Source organism: Bubalus bubalis, chromosome 5, assembly GCF_019923935.1.
Source record: "Bubalus bubalis isolate 160015118507 breed Murrah chromosome 5, NDDB_SH_1, whole genome shotgun sequence".
Lineage (NCBI taxonomy): Eukaryota > Metazoa > Chordata > Mammalia > Artiodactyla > Bovidae > Bubalus > Bubalus bubalis.
In genome coordinates this window covers 55,389,111-55,409,917 of record NC_059161.1, presented here as the reverse complement: position 1 = coordinate 55,409,917, position 20,807 = coordinate 55,389,111, and the positions used below count along the sequence as shown (strand labels likewise).

At 45.0% G+C, this 20,807-nt stretch overlaps 1 long non-coding RNA gene across 1 annotated transcript; it reads right to left on the bottom strand.

Annotated features, from left to right (window-relative positions):
• Positions 1 to 1,707: 1,707 nt before the first annotated feature.
• Positions 1,708 to 2,506, bottom strand: LOC112585111. The gene is made up of 2 exons (XR_006550949.2): positions 2,448 to 2,506; positions 1,708 to 2,300 (listed from the first exon to the last, which is right to left on the bottom strand). It is a non-coding gene; the product is annotated as an uncharacterized LOC112585111 (long non-coding RNA).
• Positions 2,507 to 20,807: the final 18,301 nt, after the last annotated feature.

Here is a 20,807-nt window from a genome sequence, read left to right as displayed (position 1 = left end):
TGGGTTGCCATTTCTTTCTCCAGGAATGTCAGGAAGATCCTGACCCAGGGATAGAACCCACATCTCCTGTGTTGGCAGGCAGATTTTTTACAACTGAGCCATCTGAGAATCCCAAAATGTGGGTTTATTCAATCTTAAATAAGACCATTGACAGACTTCACTACTATAGCCCAGGTAACACTGGGCTAAGCCCAAGCCTGGCCTGTTTCATAGTCATTCCTCTGGAGTAAGGAAAAGGAAAGGTCAAACACGTCATCCCTCCTGGCCCAGTCCAGTCCTCTGTGAACAAATCTGGGACACCCTTATCTCCCAAGAAGAAATAAAAATGTTTCAACATAGGGCAGCCCAAATCCAGGATTAAGTGGGAAACTGTAGCTGCTAAAGACACATTCAAGTCACTTAACTGAATGGAAGACTGAATATCTCAGTCTAAAGAATTTCTTTTTGAGTTACTTTGGCACTTCAGGTGTCCTTCAATACATTAGGGCAGGTTTGTTCTTTATGTTTGCCTGATTAAAAGTACTTATCTAGTGGTACATACCTATAATGGAATACTACACAGCCATAAAAAGAATGAAATAATGCCATTTGCAGTAACATGGATGGACCTAGGGATTATCATAATAAGTGAAGTAGCTCAGACAGAGAAAGACAAATACCATATGTAAGGAAAGAGCAAATTAGCCAAGATGGCGTGGTCACTGCACATGCGTGTCATGAGGGACTCACCTGGTCATGGCTACTGTGTGTGGTACACCTGTATGAGCTTCACCATGTAAGCCCTGTCTGCCGCTGCACTGGGGCTACAGGGCTACACTGGAGCAGCATCATGGTTATGTTATGTAAAGTTGTTATGGCTATGTTATGGTTATGTTGTGGCTGCTTCTATGGCTGCTGCATCAGCCAGGAGAGAGACTGTGTTATGGCCACTGTGCCAGCCAGGAGAGAATAAACGTGTCTGCAGTTCCTATGGCTCCTCGCATCTTCTTCCAGCTTCTTAGCTCACGCCTTGCCTACCCTGGGTTCAGCAAACAACGCTAACAGTGTGAACAGCAAGACAATTGGCATCATGAACAGGGTCAGCAAGATACCATATGATATTGCTTATATGTGGAATCTAAAATATGATACAAATGAACTTATCTATGAAATAGAAAGACTCATAGATGCAGAGAACAGATTTGTGGTTGCCAAGGGGGAGGGGTCGGGGAAAGGGATGGATTGGGAGTCTGGGATTAGCAGATGTAAACTGTTATATATAAGACAGATTAAACAAGGCCCTACTCTATAGAACAGGGGACTGTGTTCAATATCCCGTGATAAACCATAATGGGAAAGAATAATATGTACAACTGAATCACTTTACTATACGGTAGAAATTAACACATTGAAAACCACTGTGCTTCAATAATGTCTTTAAAAGGACTTACCTAAACTGTGGAAGCGTATTGAACATTTTTATTTGACTGCTGACCAGGATCCAAAGCTCCTTCTCTGTTCAAGGGAATCCCTTGTGCAGGTCCACAAATGCTAAACTTGAACGATCTCATCCTTTCCACACCTTGGCAACCAAATCAAGAGCACACAAGAGTCCAGGGCTGCCACTGTCTGTTTTCACACTGCTTAGCTCCAGGATGTATCACGTACATTGTAGTCATTCCTCATTTGTACATTTATTATAACATTATTATTCCTCATTTGTACATATATTATATATAACATTTATTATAACAAAACTCTGGCAGAGGAGTTTATGAGAAGGTTTTAGTTAGGCTAGTGGTGATCCTGGTTCAGTCCCAGTCAATACTTTAAATCATGAATGAGTAACACCAAGAGCAAAGGTCAGGTTAGCTCTGTAGTAGCTGACAAAGTTTTACAGCCCTGGAACCCATCTGCAGTGGCTACAGAGTCCAGTGACGACTGTGTCCATTGACAGCACACGCAGGGCAGTAGCATATATACCAGTGGCAGTGGCCACGCTCTGACCTCCATGTTCCTTCTGCTGAGTCTCCATTGGTTACTGCCTATTTTCCCATACCTGGTTTCCCCACGGATTCTGTGAGTTAGTCAGGATTCTTCCAGCTCCATGCCTGCACTGTACAGCTAGACATACACAGAGGAAAACTCATGATCAAGCAAGCTGCCCAGCAATCATGCAACGTTTCCATAGGAAATTGGTTTTGCGGCTTTTCAAGACACTATTTTACACCACTTTGTCTCTCCTCAATAACTCTATTATCTCCTCTAATAGCTTCTCTCCCCATCTCCATTTTTAGTTGAAAACTTCATGCTCCATTTCACTGCAAAAAAAAAAAAAAAACAGGAGAAAATGAGAAAGAACTGTACCCACCTGCTCTCCCCTCACTCCTGTTGAAATGAACGAATCGTTCTGCCTGGTCCTATCTTAGCCAACCCATCGCTTTATGCTGGAGTTCATCCCTACTTACCCCATCCAGGGGCTTCCCTGGTGGTTCAGATGGCAAAGAATCTGCCTGCAATTCGATCCCTGGGTGGGGAAGATCCTCTGGAGAAGAGCAAGGCAACCCGCTCCAGTATTCTTGCCTGGAGAATTTCATAGACAGAGGAGCCTGGCAGACTACAGTCCATGGGGTCATAGAGTTGGACACGACTGGGCGACTAACACCACCTCCTTGAAGGACTCCTCTCTTACAGTCATAACCTCTCTCTCCAAGAGCCTCTGCTTCTCTGCAGAGTATTCCTCCATCTTATCAGCATCATCATAACCTAAAGAAGGAGACAAATGCCCTCATTCAATGGAAAAACTGAAAGATAACCTCTTCCAGCTCCCCAGCAACACCCTACTCAGAATCCTTACAGGGCACTGTACCCCCAGGAGACGAGCTTATAGATATGGTTTATTTTAAACTCCTACCATCATGGAAGAGCATCAATTTGTTCTCACCAGAATAGACTCTGATTTTTTAATGTGAATCTCATGATTGTTCCTCTGGCAACAGTCCCCCTTCCTTCTTCAGTTACTTAGAGAATTTCCCAAAGTCATCTCATCAACATGGTAAAAGATCCCTTTATCATTCTCACCATGTAAGAAATACCATGGGTTTTAGGAGCTCTGTGCCAAGAACAAGAAACAAAACCAAATATGTATTTCTTTTTATAAATCACAGTATCACAAGCACTATGTCCATTGTAGCCAAATACACAAGGCAACAGCTCAAGGAGCAGAAGAGGTTCAACAAAATTGGCTGCGTCCAATGGTGGTAGCTGTGTCCAGTAGCGGTCAAGTCCAGCAACAGCAGCATGTCCTGAAATGATGACCTCACATCCTGGGCTGATGGGCTTCTGCCCATTCTACAAGCTGAGTTCTTTCCTGTGAGCTTTCACCGTCAGTTCTGTGAGCTGATATCCTTCCATTATCCTTCAGATAACTCGTTTTCAGCCTAAGCTATTCAGCCTTGGTTTCTTTTTCTTAAAACCAAGGACCCAGACTCTCACAGAGGCTTTATATAAACATAATTCAGAAACTTCTTGCAATACCCAAAATGTTAGTTTTCCAGCTTTAAAAAATTTAACATTCAATCTCTGATAGGTACCTCATTACAAATAAATGAATGTGAAAATGAATGAATTCCAGATTTCAGCCCTCCAGAATAGGTGACCATGTGTTTAGAATTCCTAGTTATACACAAAGGTCCTTACTTACCTACTCTGCTTGACCTGTTAATCTTCCCGGACCTAAAACGGAGTCAAGAGACCAACAAATAGAACAAAGTAGAGGATTTGGAGATGGTGGGACTTTTAGTCTTGGATGGTGGGAAGCAGATGAATGATGGCACTATTCTGGCTCTTAAACAATATACGATTACAAAAAATCCTTAGATGAAAATTGATATTTTAAAATTTGTGAAACAAATTGATATAATATCTTTCTATCATGTTTGTACCCTCAGAGTGCTGCTAGGATAAAAAACAGAGCCATAAAACTTCTGCATCACCATTTGCACTTATTTAGACTTTTTTCCACCTCCCTGCCACCTCCACTAAAAGCAGAAGATAAAATACAACAAATCTAAATGTCCATATATGCAATAGAATACTACTCATCCAATAAAAAGAATGAAATAATGCCATTTGCAGCAACACTGATGAACTTAGAGACTGTCATACTGAGTGAGCAAATCAGTCAATCCTAAAGGAAATTAACCCTGAATATTCATTGGAAGGACTGATGCTGAAGCTGAAGCTCCAATACTTTGGCAGCCTCATGTGACGAGACTACTCATCGGAAAAGATCCTGATGCTGGGAAAGATTGAGAGCAGGAGGAGAAGGGGGCCACAGAGGATGAGATGGTTGGATAGCATCACCAGCTCAACAGACAAGAGTTTGAGCAAACTCTTGGGAGATAGTGAAGGACACAGAAGCCTGGTGGGCTGCAGTCTATGGGGTTGCAAAGTGTTAGACATGACTTAGTGACTGAACAACAACAACAACAACATACTGAGTGAAGTAAGTCAGACAGAGAAGGAGAAATATCATAGGACCTCTCTTATATGCACAATCTAAAAAGAAAGGATACAAATGAACTTATTTAAAAAACAGAAACAGACTCACACAGACTTAGAGAACTATGATTGCCACGGGGTAAGGATGGTGGTAAGGGTTATGGAGTTTGGGATCAATATGTACACACTACTATATTTAAAATAGATAACCAACAAGGTCCTACTGTACAGCACAGGGAACTCTGGTCAATGTTGTGTGACAGCCTGGATGGCAGGGGAGTTTGGGAAAGAATGGATACATGTATATGTATGGCTGAGTCCCTATGCTGTCCCCTGAAACTATCAGAACATTGCTAATCAGCTATAATTGTTGCTCAGTCATGTCCAACTCTTTATGACCCCATGGACTATGACCCACCAGGCTCTTCTGTCCATGGAATTGTCCAGGCAAGAATACTAGACTGGGTAGCCATTCCCTTCTCCAGGGAGATCTTCCTGACCCTGGGATCAAACCCGGGTCTCCCGCATTGCAAGCAGATTCTTTACTATCTGAGCCACCAGGGAAGCCCCTCTATAAAATAAAAAGCAAAAAGAAAAAAAAATTCTGATGAAGAGCACAGAGTCCCAACCATCATTATCTATTGCTATGCCATCTTTTCAGGATAAATGGCTTTGATGCTCATTAACGCCCTCTGAACAAAAGCAAAATGGAATTTAACAACAGACATTCTCTGCTCCTAGCCCCAAAATATTCATGAAAATGGTTGTATCCGGCATCCACAGTATACCTACTGCAGTATCTGAAATTCATGGCAGTGTTTGAAAAGCAGATTTTATTATTTTTCAGGTATGATGAGGCCAACAGCTCAGGAGATGACCTGCAGTGGGGGTGGCGGGGGGAAACAGTTTGTCATTCACAATTCCCAGTAGGAAGGAGTGATGCACCATGCAGGGTCATGCAGAGGAGAACCAGGGTCCAACAGGAGCAGAAGGATCAAGGGGAAAGGGTGGGTGAGAACTTTGTTGTGCCTTCCACTAGAAAAACAAAGCAGGACAGGGTAAGTAGACTTGTGCATGCTAAGCTGCTTCAGTCGTATCCAACTCTGTGTGGCCATATGGACTGCAGCCTGCCAGACTCCTCTGTCCATGGGATTCTCCAGGCAAGAATACTGGAGTGGGTTGCCATGCCCTCTCCTCTGAGGGATCTTCCCGACCAGGGGATTGAACCCGTGTCTCTTACAGCTCCAGCATTGGCAGGCAGATTCTTTACCACTAGCGCCACCCGGGAAGCCAAAGTAGGCTTAGGATTGCCTAGTTCGAACAATTTCAATGGGTTCTGGGGTACTGGGGCTCTCTCGTTATCCAGTGCCTGATCATGGATAAACAGGAAAGAGGTATATCACCTCCTAGAGTATAAGAGCCAGATAAAAGAAACAGTTTAGAGGGTGGGCTCTGGATTGGTGAGTTTGCACTTGAAAGGCCTGTTTCTGGGCAAGTCCTTTGCCATTGCTAAGACCTGCCAGCCCTAAGAGGGGCAGTCCCTCCCCAGGCAATGTATCAAAAGATGCCAGAGCACCAAGAATACAAAAATAAGGAAGGAAATATCGTTAATATATGCAACAATACTTCAAGTTCTTGCTGGGCCTTCTGAATCATCTAACTGGAGGCCAATCTTATTTATCATCACTTTGGTGATAAGTCCTATGAATTTTAGGATTCCTTGACTTGCAAATGACAACAACAATCTGGCTCAAGCAGGCAAAGGGGATATGTTGGCTCATATACCTCAAAGTTCAGTAAGAATTGGAGTATAGACAAAGATATTATCTCCCAAAAGCCCAGGAAAGAAGCTGGGGGAAGAGGGCATCTCTAAGGATGTGATGAACAAACGTTTAAATGGCTGGTTTTAAACCTGGGACCTTGAGAGCTCAGATTTATAATTATATCAATGGGGAGAAAAGTGAACTTAGTAAATAAAATATTAAGGCAGTTTTCTTTGGGGAGCCCATAAAATTTATAGGAATATTTTACATTCTGGGGCTGCCTGTCTCATTATAGTGACCAATAAGTCCTCAAACACCACCAGTTTAAAGGGGACTGTTGTAAATGAGAAGGAAATCCAAAAGAGAGGGGATGTATATAGATGATTCACCTTGCTGTACAGTAGGAATTAACATAACATTGCAAGGCAACCATACTTCCAGAAAAATAACAAAATAAAATAAACAAAAATACAAGGGACTATGGTTAGCAAGTCCACAATTCACACCCACAATGAATCTGCCTTTTTACCAGATTTGCACTGCTTGAAAAGTAATCTTCCCTCAGAGAATCACATTGTTTCCAAGTCAGAAAAGCTACAAGGAAAAGGGCAACACATTCTACAAGTCACAGGAGGAGGAAAAAAAGGGCAACACATTTTCACACAAACATATGGTTTCTATAATAGTTCTTTTTTAAATTGACTTTGACCTAGCTCTGATAGAGACAGCCTGATTGAGGACCATAGGCCCAGAGAACCCACCTCTGCCCCAAGGCTAGGGGTGGGGGGAGGGGGGTGTCTGGGCTTGATTTGTGGCCTGAATGCACCATCCCCAATGCTGGGTGAGGTGATTTTGCACACTTCTGCTTTGCAGCTTGCTTCTCCCAGGCTGCTCTCCCCACATGCCAACTGGCTTCATAGGTTTGCAGACTGGGCAGTGATCTGGAATCTGTAAATATGAGCATCTCAGGAAAAATTACCTCCCTAAAATAGAAGCCAGAAACTCGTGCCTACAAAACAGAGCTGTCCCCAGGCCCGCGGGATCCTCCTCTGAGACAACGTGGCGGCCGTTGGACTCTCCACAGCCACCAGGCTACGTGTCTGAACCTAAATGCAAGTCTCGCTAAAACTAATTCAGAAGGTTCAGTCTACTTATGGAATGCCTTTCTGTCTCTGTCTCCCTACACCTACCAAGCCTGAGGTGGAGACATAGGTTTTGGGAAGAAAGTGCCCACACGCTTGAGGGAAAGTGTGTCCAACCCCCAAGCAGGCTTCTCCCAGCTCCCCCTTCCGAGGTTCTTCCTCACTGCAACATGAAGCCACCAGATCCATGTACCCGTGGCCTCCAGGAGCCTTTAAAGGAGGCCAGAGCACCCTCTAAAATAGCAAAAGATTTGCTTGGCAAGGTTGACTCAGAAACCTCTTATTTCCCAACCTCTTTGTGCACAGCACCCACTCCACCATCTTTCAGTTTCTGAACACTCCAAGTCTTGAGGCTTACTTACCTCTACCCCTTGTCTGAAGGGCTTTCTCCTTCAGATTTGGATGTGGCAGCCTCCTTCTCACCAAGCCGATCACACATCTTTCCAGAGCAGTCACCCCTCCACATCCTTCTAGCCCATCATCCTGTTCAAGTTCCTTCACAGCATGGATCCTTATCCCGAAGTGTACATTGGGTGATTTGCTAACCTACGTCTTCACAAACATATCAATTTCCCCCTCTTGAATGAGTTCCATAAATGGAGAACCTTACAGATTTTGTTTACCACTGTACCTCAGTAACTGGAAGGGGCCAGGTGTTTGATAAACATTTGCTGAGTGAACGAATGAACCAGAGGTGATTTCTAACTTGTGAACACTGTTTCACTTGCTATTGAAAAATTGGAAGATTTGGCAATACTGCGCCTACATTATGTAAGCTTACATTATGGCATGAACCAGGCACTGTAATAAGTGAGCACCCTGGGTGTTGACCATGGAAAGAAGTAAAAAGAGATGAGACTCAAAACAATAAATAGAATAGTATCAGGTTAGCTCAGCAAAAGCTTTGGTTGAATAAAAGCTGGGGAAAAAACTGCCTCTCTAAGCCAGAAGAATTCTTCAATGATGTTTCCTCTGATCCTTGTCTTGAATACCATTTTGCCATCACCCAAGGATCCAACGTGAACCGAAGTGGAAATAAAGAAGGTTGAATGCAGGTGACCCTTCCTGGACAACATGCTTGGGGTGAGGCATCTCATAACTTTTTCCACATGTGTTGTTGACATGACATGCATGGAATCTAAGGCCACAATTCCATGCAACTGAAACAAAGTCACAATACATATGATACCACATGACTTAGCCACCATCACATGGCTTTAAAGCATCAAACAAACACTTCTGGGAGTTTTCTTGTGTCCCTTCTTGTAGCCCACAAGTTCAGCTCTGGCTGCAGTTTGGGGGCATCACTGTGCATCCGCCTGACCGCCCTCATGGTCTAAGCAGAGCCAGGGTGCTGTGCCAGCCTCTTCTGTGCCTGGGGAAGTGAGGACTCATGCTGCTGAGCCTCGATCTACTCACCTGTGCCTCCAGATTAAGATCCTTCTCACAGGCAGTGGCCCATCTGTTGGTTTGGACAGAAATCCCTGTTTCTGGAAACCTAGTTGAACCTCTTGGCTGCTTCCCAGCTCAGGAAGTGTGTTCTTCTTCCCCTGTGTTCCCTCATTCTGTCTCTGAACCCATATCTTCTCTTTAGCAATAAACTCCAAAATACCTCCTTATTCTTCCTTCCTATGAGCCCTCTATCCTTCCCTCCACTCCACCTCTGCCTGACATCACAATTGCAGAAACATCCCACTTGTTGTTAAAAGGATACATGCTCTTTGCGGACTCTGCACATTAAACAGCCAGACCCATGATGTTTATGGAGAGCCTTTGGAGCCTTTCTTCCATCATATTCACTTGTGGGAGAGGGGAGGCTAAAAACTAAGGTTTAAGAACTCTCAGTGGTTTTCAATTCAATTCAGTCCGTATTGCTCCTCTCCCCTCAATCATGAGGGATCAAGTGTGGTCCAAAATCAGTCATTAGCAATCCTGTGGCACAGTGAGTCCCCTGTTTTCCACAGGACCCCCTCATCATAATTAACTTTGTCCCCTGGCTGACTTCCACTGCACCCAGTCTCAGTCACACTCACAAGAACCAGAGCCAATGAACTGGATTTCAGCCCAGTGATTTTGCCATCTCCATGCATCTGGGCTCTGTTTGGGGCTGGGTAGTGAACTCATTGGTTATTGGCCTGGAAGAGTTTTGCTTTCATTCACAACTTTCCAGAAAACTGTTTGGAGAATTAAAGTTGATTCAGTGTCTTCTCCAGGGTTTTCCTCTGGTCATTTCCTCTGGACAATAGAGAGGAAATATAACACAGTATCTGAGAAAACAAAGTCCAATGATGGACTGGCCAGGGGGCTCAGCACCCAAGGATAGGCAGGAGTACCTTCTGAGAATGAGCAACTCAGATTGTGTCTTGAACCCATAGTCTTTTAACTGAGATCTCACCTGGTCTCAGGACTTAATGAAGCTCAGGTTCTTGACATCTCATCACAGAAAGAATTCATTGAGAGACAAAGTGATAGGTATGAGGTGGGTTTATTTAGAAAGAAACACTCCACAGACAAAGTGTGGACCATCTCAGAAGGCAAAAGAAACATGAGGGTATGGGGTTGTCAGCTTTTATTGGGATGGGTAATTTCATAGGTTAATGAGTAGGAGGAGTATTCCAGTTATTTTAGGGAAGGGGTGGGTGTTTCCAGGAACTGGGATACCACCCACTTTTTGACCTTTATGGTCAGCCTTGGAACGGTCATCAAGCCTGTGGGTGTGCCGTTGAGCTCGCTGATGTGTTACAATGAGAGTACACTGAGGCTCAAGGTCTAGTGGAAGGTTTCCTTAGTGGTTCAGTGGTAAAGAATCCGCCTGCCAGCGCAGGAGACACGGGTTCCATCCCTGATCTGGGAAGATCCAACATGCCACAGAGTAACTAGGTCCATGCACCAAACAACTACCAAGCCTGTGCCCTAGAGCCTGGGAGCTGCAGCTACTGGGTCTGTGTGCCCTGGAGCCTGTGCTCCGCAACAAGAGAAGCCACTGCGATGAGAAGCCTGCACACCACAACTAGAGAGCAGCCCGTGCAGCAACAAAGACCCAGGACAGCCAAACATAATAATTTCTTTTTAAGTCTAGCAGAAGTTAACTCAACTGCCATCTTAGACCTACTTGGTTCTAATCAGGTTGTGTCATGTCCTTGGACCATGTCATTCTTTTAAAGGTTATGTCCTGCCCCTTCCCCTCCACCCCGTTTCACTTCCACCTCCCCAAAGCAATTGAGAGACAGTACCCAATAATGAGGAGGGCAGCTTGTTCTGACCTGGCATGGCTGCTGAAGAACTGTGCAGATGTACCAGGGCAACAGATCAAACTGGGGATGCTTTCTGCTCAGCATGCCCCTTCCCTCAGCTCCATTCTCTTTCTTCCATCAGTGTGATGCCCCCACTCCTTGCTTTCCTGAGTGCTTCCTTCCTTCTTGTGATTTCACTTTTCAGAAATTAAAAGGCTCTTTAATGCTATCAACTCCATTCTCCTCTCTGCAGACACAGATACACACACAGAGCATGGATTTCGGACACACATATGCACACATGCATGCCCACACACCGTGAGCAAAGATTTGCTGCTCTGGAAATGTTGCCTCTTTTACAGATTTATTCTTTGAAACATGAGAGATTTCCCTCCAGGTCTATCCCTGGAGGATGTTAGAGAGGGGGGGAGATAAAGGCCTGCATATTCAGGCAGCACCTCCCCACCCCACCCCACCCCACCCCACGCCCGCCATCAGGTTCCAGGCAGCTGGTGGGAGCAGGGTGGTCAGGAAAGGGGGAGGAGCAAACATAAATTGCAAAGATTGGCAGACCGGAAATGCCACTTGCCCTTCGAGAGAGCTATGGCTCTAGAGCCACTGCAGAGATCTGGATGCTTCAGGGCTTTATCACAACATCGTTCATCTGCAGGTAGACAAGCACCCAAGTAGAAAAGCTCTCATTTCCAGAAGCAGAAGCTGCAGAGCAGAGTTTCAAGGTAGAAACAACAGCTCAGTAAGTAACATGGGGAATTGGCTTCCCTGGTGGCTCAGATGGTAAAGAAACTGCTTGCAAGGCAGGAGACCCAGGTTAGATCCCTGGGTCGGGAAGATCCCCTGGGAAGCAATGGGAACCCATGCCAATATTCTTGCCTGGAAAATCCCTTGGACAGAGAAGCCTGATGGGCTACAATCCATGGTGTCACAAAGAGTCACACACGACTTAGCAACTAAACAACAAGGAAAGCTCTCATTTCCAGAAGCAAAAGCTGTAGAGCAGAGAGTCTCAAGGTGGAGACTCAGTAAGTTACCTGGGGAGTTAATACAAGCTATACATGCCTGCCTCTGAGATTCTAAGAGACAAGTCAGATCTCCAAATTCAATTTGCCTAATTTTAAAAGCTCCCAGGGATTCCATTAAGTCATCAATGTAAAGACTTCCTGATTCTGATTTTAACTTCCCTATCTGGGCTGCAACACACATATACCGGAAGGATGGGAGCTGGCTCTGAAATGTGCAATACCAGGTTGACGGGAAGCCCAGAGGCCTGGCTGAGGAATCTAGATGGAGGAGAAGCCTGAAGATCTCCAAAGACATCTGGGAAAGAGTCAGGAAAATATTTTAGCATGTCCTAAGAGCTAAAAATCTACTCATAATGGCAGCCTCTAAAGTTTTCAAAAGCAAATGCAACCTTGGATAGCCTCCCTAAGAGTTACAATCAAGAAGGCAGTGCAGCTCTGCTGCCCTCCACCTGTCAGGCCAATGGAAGGAGACTGAATTCAGTTCTGGGTACCACTCTGTAAGAAGGAAGGTGATGAACCAGAATTCATCCAGAGGACAGCAGTGAGCACACAGCAGGGACCAGAGGGTCGTCACATGAGCAAGAAGAAAGGGCTTCATTAACAAGGGAAGCAGAAGGCTAAGCCTGCAGGGCTCTGAAGGGCTGTGCTGGGAGGGAAAGAGGCTGCTCTGTGTAGTGACAAGGGGGATACATAAGAGGAAAGAAGGGGAGGCACTGCAAGAAGCATTTCAGAAATATCACCATTCTGTCCTTACCACAACTCTATGAGGGAAGCATTTTCATACACATTTTCCAGTCAGGCAAACTGAGGCTAAAAATAATTTATCCAAGATGGCCAATTCCCAATGGATGAGAATTAGATTCCAGTCTGCCTCTATGTGATTCCCAGCGCTGTCCTTTCCGTTATTCCATGAGAGAAAATTTGCCCTAGGAACAAAAATCAGAGGAAAGAAGATAGTGATTCAACATAAGAAAGAATTGTCCTGGATTCTATCAGTGCCTCACCCCGGCCCATACCCCGGGGTCTTTACTGGTTGTGGATTCATCTGCCCAGGAGCTGAAGAATTTCAACTAGTAAACGCTATCTACTCCCTTCTCAGGAGAATGGTCCTCTAGCAAACAAAAGGCTGGGCTTCCCAGGTGGCTCGGTGGTAAAGAATCCACCTGCCAGTGTAAGACATGCAGGAGATGCAAGTTTGATCCCTGGGTGGGGAAGATTCTCTGGAGAAGGAAAATGGCAACCTGCTCCAGTATTCTTACCAGGACAGTCCCGTGGACAGAGGAGACGGGTGGACTACAATCCATGGGGTCACAAAGAGTTGGACATGACTGAGCACATACACATACAAATTAGAGACTAGCCCCTTGTCCCACCTCAAACTCTTCCATTCTGCCCACCACAGCTGATGACTGACTGGCTGACACAGGGGTACAAAAGGCTGGACCTCTGGGATCCCAGTAGAATCAACTCTGTGGTTCTCCAGAAAACCCTGTGGGACCAGATTGCAGCTAGTGGCCAACAGAGATCTCATCATTACCTGCATTACCCACTGCTCAACCCACTCTCCTGAGCATACTCCACCCTTGCAGAAGAAGCCCCATTTCTGGCCATGCTTCTAGAGAAACACCAAGGTGCCTTACACCCCTGGCTTCTTAGAGTCCACAATTCAAGGTGTCCAAGAGGTGTATGTTTGCAAAGAAGATTGGAAAGAAGGGATGTGAAATAGACCATATAGAGGAAGGATGGGAAAGGAAAACTCAAGGTCCAGTGCTGTTGTTGCCCTGCTGAGATGCAACCTCAAACACTCACCGGAGAGAGGTGCGGGGGCAGGAGCCCCAGCCCAAGGCTTCACACTCATGCCTTTTTTATATTTCTTGTTACAGCACAACTGTATTCCCTGGTAGAGTTTCTGCTTAGCATTCAAAAAAGTTCCAACCCAGGGGTCAAAAAAGAAAAAAATAAAGAGGAGGAATACGATTAAGCAGAATCATTCCTTGTAAATACAGATACTAAAAAGAAATATTTCCTCTTCCCCATTCTTCCTCCCACTCACAGATCAACAGAATCTGCTATGAAGCCAAACCCTATGCATGTCTGAATGTGTCCGCAGTCTGACTGTGGACTGGAGTGGTGGTGAATTTGAAAGCGTGCCTCTCCCGTCCCCTTTCAGTGAAGGATTTCCTAACCCAGTTGATGGAAGTACTGTCAGCAGACAGCCTTCAGTGTCAGCCTCCAGGGACTACCTTTACTGTAGTGAGGCACCACCACGCCCAGGGTCACACTCTTGTCCACATGGTCCACATCCGGTGACTGATCTATGCAGGAATACAAAAGCCTGGCCATTTCAGTCAACTTAGGACAGCCCCTGTGGTCCCACCCCCATCTGCTCATGCCCAGGTAGAATTTCCTCTCCCTGAATAATCTGCTTCCAACAAATAGAATATGGCAAAGTGATGGAATGTTACTTCTGTGACCAACTTACAAAGACTATGACTGCCATATTGCTAGCTCTCTCTCTCTGTCTCTTGCTGGAACCCTCTCTTTCCCTTTAGCATGCTCACTCTGTTGTGAGATGCTCTGTGGAGAGCCCCATTTAGCAAAGAATAGGGCAGAACTTTTACCAATAGCTTGTGATGAACAAATAACCCAGGAGAAACTGAACCCAGCCAGCAACTACAGGAGTGGGCTTGGAAGCAAATCTCCCCAGCCAAGCCTTCAGATGAGACCACGGCCCCAGCTGACACCTTAAGCGCAGCCTTGTGAGAGTTCCTGAAGCAGAGAACACAGCTAGTCATGCCCAGATTTCTGATCCACAGGGCTTATAAGTTTGGGGGTTAATGTTACTGAGCAATTAATAACTAGAACAACCCTGCAGAGGTATTCTAGCTCCAAAGTTCCCCACAGGGTCAGCTGAGGCTACTTTTGGACCCTCATTAGAGTAAAAAATCTCCCTCTGACTCTCTAAAATTCTCCCTTTTCCCTCCCTCCCTTCCATCGATGTCAATGACAAGAGCATTCCTTAATAAGGGTTTTCCTGGTGGCTCAGACAGTAAAGAATCTCCCTGCAATGCAGGAAACCTGGGTTCAATACCTGGTTTGGGAAGATCCCCTGGAGAAGGGAATGTCTACCCACTCCAGTATTTTTGCCTGGAGAATTCCATGGATAGAGGAGCCTTGTGGGCTACAGTCCATGGGGTCGCAAAGAGTCAGACATGACTGAGTGATTAACACACACACACACACACACACACACACACAAACATTCCTTAACAAACAGCCTGAAGCTAAACTCGTTCTCTAACTCTGCTTCCTGGGGTCCCCAATCCATGACAAGGCTCATCCAATAAACATCTTATGGAATAACTGCAGTCTCCAAATGCAATTCTCATTTAGTAATATCCATAAAGAATAAACAATCTCATTCAATTGAATATACATTTATCAAGTACAAAAGTGAACAAAGTTGGCAGATGAGGTCATTGGCCTCAGGAGCTAATCACCTACTAGAGAAGAGTAGCATTAAACAAGTAATCAATGAACGATGAATATAACCCCTCAGATTCCTGAAGAAGGATCAAGAATTAGCATCTCCTCTTTCCTAATCCATTTTCTTTTTCCTCCTCCCACAAGAGAACTGGAAAGGGCACCAATCTGTCTACTTCAGCCCAGATGCTCTTCTCGCTTTGTGCAGAAATGGAAAGCTCACATTCTCCCCAAGGTCCTGCTCTCAGGACAAGACTGGGACTTCTACCCGTGACCCAGAGTGAGCTGATGAGACTCTTGACATGCTGCAGATTTTTGGAACCCCTCAAAATATTAAAGAATAAGTAGGGGTGAGGAGTCTCCAGATCAACCTGTACCCAGTGGATCTTCTGGGCTCTGAGGGTCAGCCAAAGCTCATCAGTGTGTCCTTTCCCATAAGAGACATAAGAAAGAGAAGAATACTGGAGAATATCCCAACCAAAGCACCAGACATGATTACCCTACTGTGATCCTAATCAAAATCATTACCACTTGAATAACTGCATTTTATTAGTCATCTTCTTTGTAGCATTTAGCATTATATTAATTATAGTACCCATTTGTTTATTGTGTGTGTGTGTATATTCACTTAGAATGTAAATTTATTGAGGGCAAGGACTTAGATTGTCCATTACAGTGTTTCTAGTGGCTAAAACAATCCTAGCCCATAGTAGGAATTTGATCAGTATTGGTTGAATGAAGGAGTAAGTAATTGAATGAATGAATGAGTGAATAGCTTAGTGCCAACCTTCAGATCCTCAGATCTTGCTTTATTTTAACAGTTATAGAAGCTCTAGAGGGATAGAGAGAGGGAGTATTCACATAAAGCCGGAGATATTTTAAAACTAGCCATTTTTGTCATTTATTCCTCACAACAAACCTATGAGGTAGTACTGAATCACTCTGCTGTATACCTGAAACCAACACAATATTGCAAATCAACTATACTTCAATTACAAAAATTGAAAAAAAAAAAATACAGGCTTAACATGTCCCCAGTGAAAGCTTCCACAAGCCCTTGTGAGCCCAAGCATAGCCACAGGTCAGGAGCAGGACCATGTGTCTGTCTTGATTTGATCCATCTGCTCCTTGATCCTCTGCTGAGACTTTCCCACCCCAGCAGCTGACTACCTGGACCATATGCTTTCTTGACCCCACTGACAGCCTCACAAACAGACGCCATGTCTGCCCAGAGCCACTGTGCTTATGAAGACAATGAACTACTGATGTTCTGCTGGGGCCAGGCAAGGGGGATCCCAACCCCAAGGTGCAGAGGTAATCCCTCCACCAGTTCCCTGAGGAAAGGACACCCCCTCAGTTCATGTCGGGATTTAGAATGATACTAAATTGATTATTAAGAGCCTTGGAGAGACCTCTCAAGAAGGCATTCTTCTGTTGATTTTCCACAGAAGCCAGGATGCAGTTGTGAACTTCCTTGCACATCTCCAGGGTTTAGGTCTGGAGGGGAGCCCTTCAAGAAAACGGGCTTTGAGAGGCTCTCTACCCTGTCCTCCTGCCCTCCACCAGGATGACTCCTAAATTCTAGAGTGGTACCAAACTGCTAACATTTGTAAACACTTCCAGAAAAGGAGAGGGAGTAAGAACACACTAGTTGGATCTGAGTCACACAATCCACCCCTCAGTCAGAAGCCGCAGCAGTCCAGAAGGGTAACATGGCCATCCATGAATTACCTATAGGAAAACAGCGGCCACCAGAGGGCAGCCAGGTGACCTAGCCCATGACCTAGGGGAAGGGGGAGACCATGAGGATTTTTTGTGCTTTTTCAGGTGGGGAGATGGGAATTACCTGCTACACTTTGTGAAGTTCAGCTTAAACAGAAGGCTGTTCACTCAGGCTCCCATGCCCCTATGAAATAACTTTAACTAATTCTGACTGCAGAAGAGCAAAGGGACATTTTGGATTAAAACTAATGCCTCCAAAGAGCCAGCCAGGAGCCAGCCCTGCATACAGAGCACAGTGCGGTGTGCTCAGCATATAATATCACAGCCCTGGAGGTCCACACAGTGCACTAAGGTAACATCTGTGCTATTCACAGTGTCTTTCCTTCCGTGATCTCCAAAATCAAGTCTGATCTGAACATGAGACACTGCAAGGAGAGTGATCTCTAAAGAGCATGTAGATTGCATAGCAAAGCACAATCTCTTTTTTAGTTGCATTAAATTGAAGTACGTAATTAGAGCAATGCATAATTGATGGTTCATTTTCAGGAGAGGAGATTTTCCTCCATGTGGTATGTCAGTTTTGGAGTCTATATGACAGTGAAGATTTGATGAGAAAGGGGCCTCTACTTAGCAAACTTCTTTCAAAAAACCAGACTGATCAAAAGAACCCAGGCCATTTCCTCTTCCAAAGCATGGCATACGGATTGCTCCATCACAGGCCATCTGTGGGACTGCTGGCCCTTCATGTCTGTCCAACAAAAGGAGAATCATCTTCCTCATCTTTTTCTCAAGGGGTTCACACAGGTTCAGCGTATTTCTCAAGGTGAGTCAAGCCAATACTCAAGCCTTCTGTCTCCCAACCAGTTCTTTGTTCAAAGCTCCACATGGTCACTCAGAAAAAGAGGGTGTCATCTTTATGAGTCTCTCCCCACCTCATAGAGACTGCACCCACTCTGCCAGTGGTTACTATGGTTACCATGGTGCGGTGCCTCTTGCACGCACCCCTTCTTCTCCACAGTACATGCACTGTGTGTGCAGAACTTTGGTTTCATCGCATACACACGTGCACATGCACACACACACACACACACACAAATTATAATGAGACATGGAGACAGGAAGATAGTTCATGGGAGACTCATAGTTCTGGCCAACACAATATCCTAGGGTTTTCTAATCTCTCTCCTTAAAAATCAATACTTTGGCCACCTGATGCAAAGAACCGACTCATTGAAAAAGAGCCTGATGCTGGGAAAGATTGAGGGCAGGAGAAAGGAGCAACACAGGATGAGCTGGTTGGATGGAATAATTGACTAAATTGACGTGAGTTTGAGCAAATTCCAGGAGATAGTGAAGGACAGGGAAGCCTGGCGTGCTGTAGTCCTTGGGGTTGCAAACAGTCCAACACAACTGAGTGACTGAACAACAGATAGAACTCCAGTTAAACATACACATACAGCCAACACCTACCCCTTCCCCAGGCTCCCAATCACTAGTCTGTCTTCCAGGTCCCCCACCATTCAAAACTGGCTTTCTCAATGGCCCAGCTCAACCAGGCTCCACACATAGGTCACACATGGATTAAGAGATAGGAAGTAAGTGCCACCCCCTTTCACCTCATCAACCATTTAGAACCAGCCCTTCATGGGGCAGGAACAGCACTGGGCCATAGTGATTCAGAACAGAATTGAGGCCACATGGAGTTGGAGTGAGACTCCCACTCTCAGTCTACGGCACTACTCCAGGGAGCACCATCACACTGTCGCCTCCGGGGGCGCCATTCACAAACTGCATTGTGAATGATAAGTGAGGGCAGGCCACAGTCCTACCACTAACCAGCAGTGAACTAGCAGTGCTACGTGAGCCAGTGCTTAACAGTCCTGATCCTCAGTTTCCTTTTATTTATAAAGAAACTAATGTCTACATCAAGGCACTGGCACCCCACTCCAGTACTCTTGCCTGGAAAATCCCATGGACAGAGGAGCCTGGTAGGCTGCAGTTCATGGGGTCACTAAGAGTCGGACAGGACTGAGTGACTTCACTTTGACTTTTCACTTTCATGCATTGGAGAAGGAAATGGCGACCCACGTCAGTGTTCTTGCCTGGAGAATCCCAGGGACGGGGGAGCCTGGTGGGCTGCCATCTATGGGGTCGCACAGAGTCGGACACGACTGAAGCGACTTAGCAGCAGCAGCGGCAGCAGTGTCTACATCTCTGACTTATTTTTTTATTAATATTTAAATTCTTTATATTGGAGTATAACTGATTAACAAGTTGTAATAGTTTCAGGAGGACAGCAAAAGGACTCAGCCATACATATATGTGTATCCTTTCTCCCCCAAACTCCCCTCCCATTCAGGCTGCCACATGACATTGAGCAGAGTTCCCTGTGCTATCCAGGAGGTCCTTGCTAGTTATCCATTTCAAATATAGCAGTGTGTACATGTTGATCCCAAACTCCCCAAAGATCCCTTCCCCCTACCCTTTCCCCAGGCAACCAGAATCCAACTTATTATTTTTATAATCACCCAATTTAGGACCATGCCCACAACAAGGACTGTCAGAGGGCCTTGCTTTAAGGGCTTAGTAAAAGGAAGTGAAAAGCTTTTCATAAAAAGCTTCGTAAAAAACAAGCCAAAGGTTTCCCATCCCTACCTGTGAGCCTTACTTAATTTGCCAGCCAATCTCAAAGCCAGTTAGCTTTTTCCTGCCTACGTTCTTCATGGAAAGGAGTGAAGTTGAGGAGAACAAAGCCACTACGGGACAGCTGAAGTTTTGATTAGAATGATAAGGAGCCAAGAGCTAATAACTCCACAGCTTCCACCCCTAACCTGCCCCAATGGAACCAAGGTCATGCCACCTCAGCTTCAGAATAGAGGAACCATGAGACTCTTACCCTACTCTTCTCTTTAATATAGAATTAACAAAAATAAGAGTTGGATACAAAGGAAAATAATCTCTTACATTTTTACCATATTGTACATGTCTTATATTTTGTGGCCCTTCCCACCTAAGGTTCTGGGAGAGAGCTATGCTCTAAGGCTAAAGCGCAGATGCCTTCATACACACAAACATACACATCACATGTAATGAGTTGACTTCTTTCCTACTCATGGAAGAGCAAAGGGACATTTTGCATGTCCCTATGCATGTATCATGATTAAGAGAATTAAGAAAATCATCACTCAAGTCGTCTTCAGTGTTCCTTAGTTAGGTTGAAGAACCCAGGAGATAAATAAGGAAGACACAATTATTCCCAGTTTACAGATGAGGAAACTGAGTTTAGGAAGGTGAATCACCCATGGTGACTAGATGAATAAGTGACAGAGGTAGAACTTGGTCTCCAAACTCCAAACCAATGTTCCCAAAGGCACTCACAGAGGTGCCTAAGATGTATCTTAACTCAGCAACTCTAATCCTCAATCATGAGAACAGGAGTTCAGAGACTTTTAAGTAAAAGGGAACTTAAAGTTCATCTGCTGCAATTCTCTCATTTTACTGATGAAAAAACATTTTAACAGGTATCATTGTAATGTCCACTTCTTTCTAATGAGGTTGCTTCTACATCTCAGTTCATATTAACACTGCTTTGCTAATGTGGGCACAGTGGAGGGTGCTAAATTAAAAAAAAGATGCAATAGTATCTATTCTTTTTCATTAACTGAATCACTCAGCTGTACACTTGTTACTAACAAAGCATTGTTAATCAACTATGAGCTGAACTGAAGTTGCTCAGTTATGTCTGATTCTTTGGGACCCCGTGGACTGTATAGCCCACCGGGCTCCTCAGTCCGTGGGATTCTCCAGGCAAGAATACTGGAGTGGGTTGCCATTTCCTTCTCCAGGGGATCTTCCCAACCCAGGGATGGAACCGAGGTCTCCTGCATTGTAGGCAGACTCTTTAACCTCTGAGCCACCAGGGAAGCCCAATAGGCCCAGAGC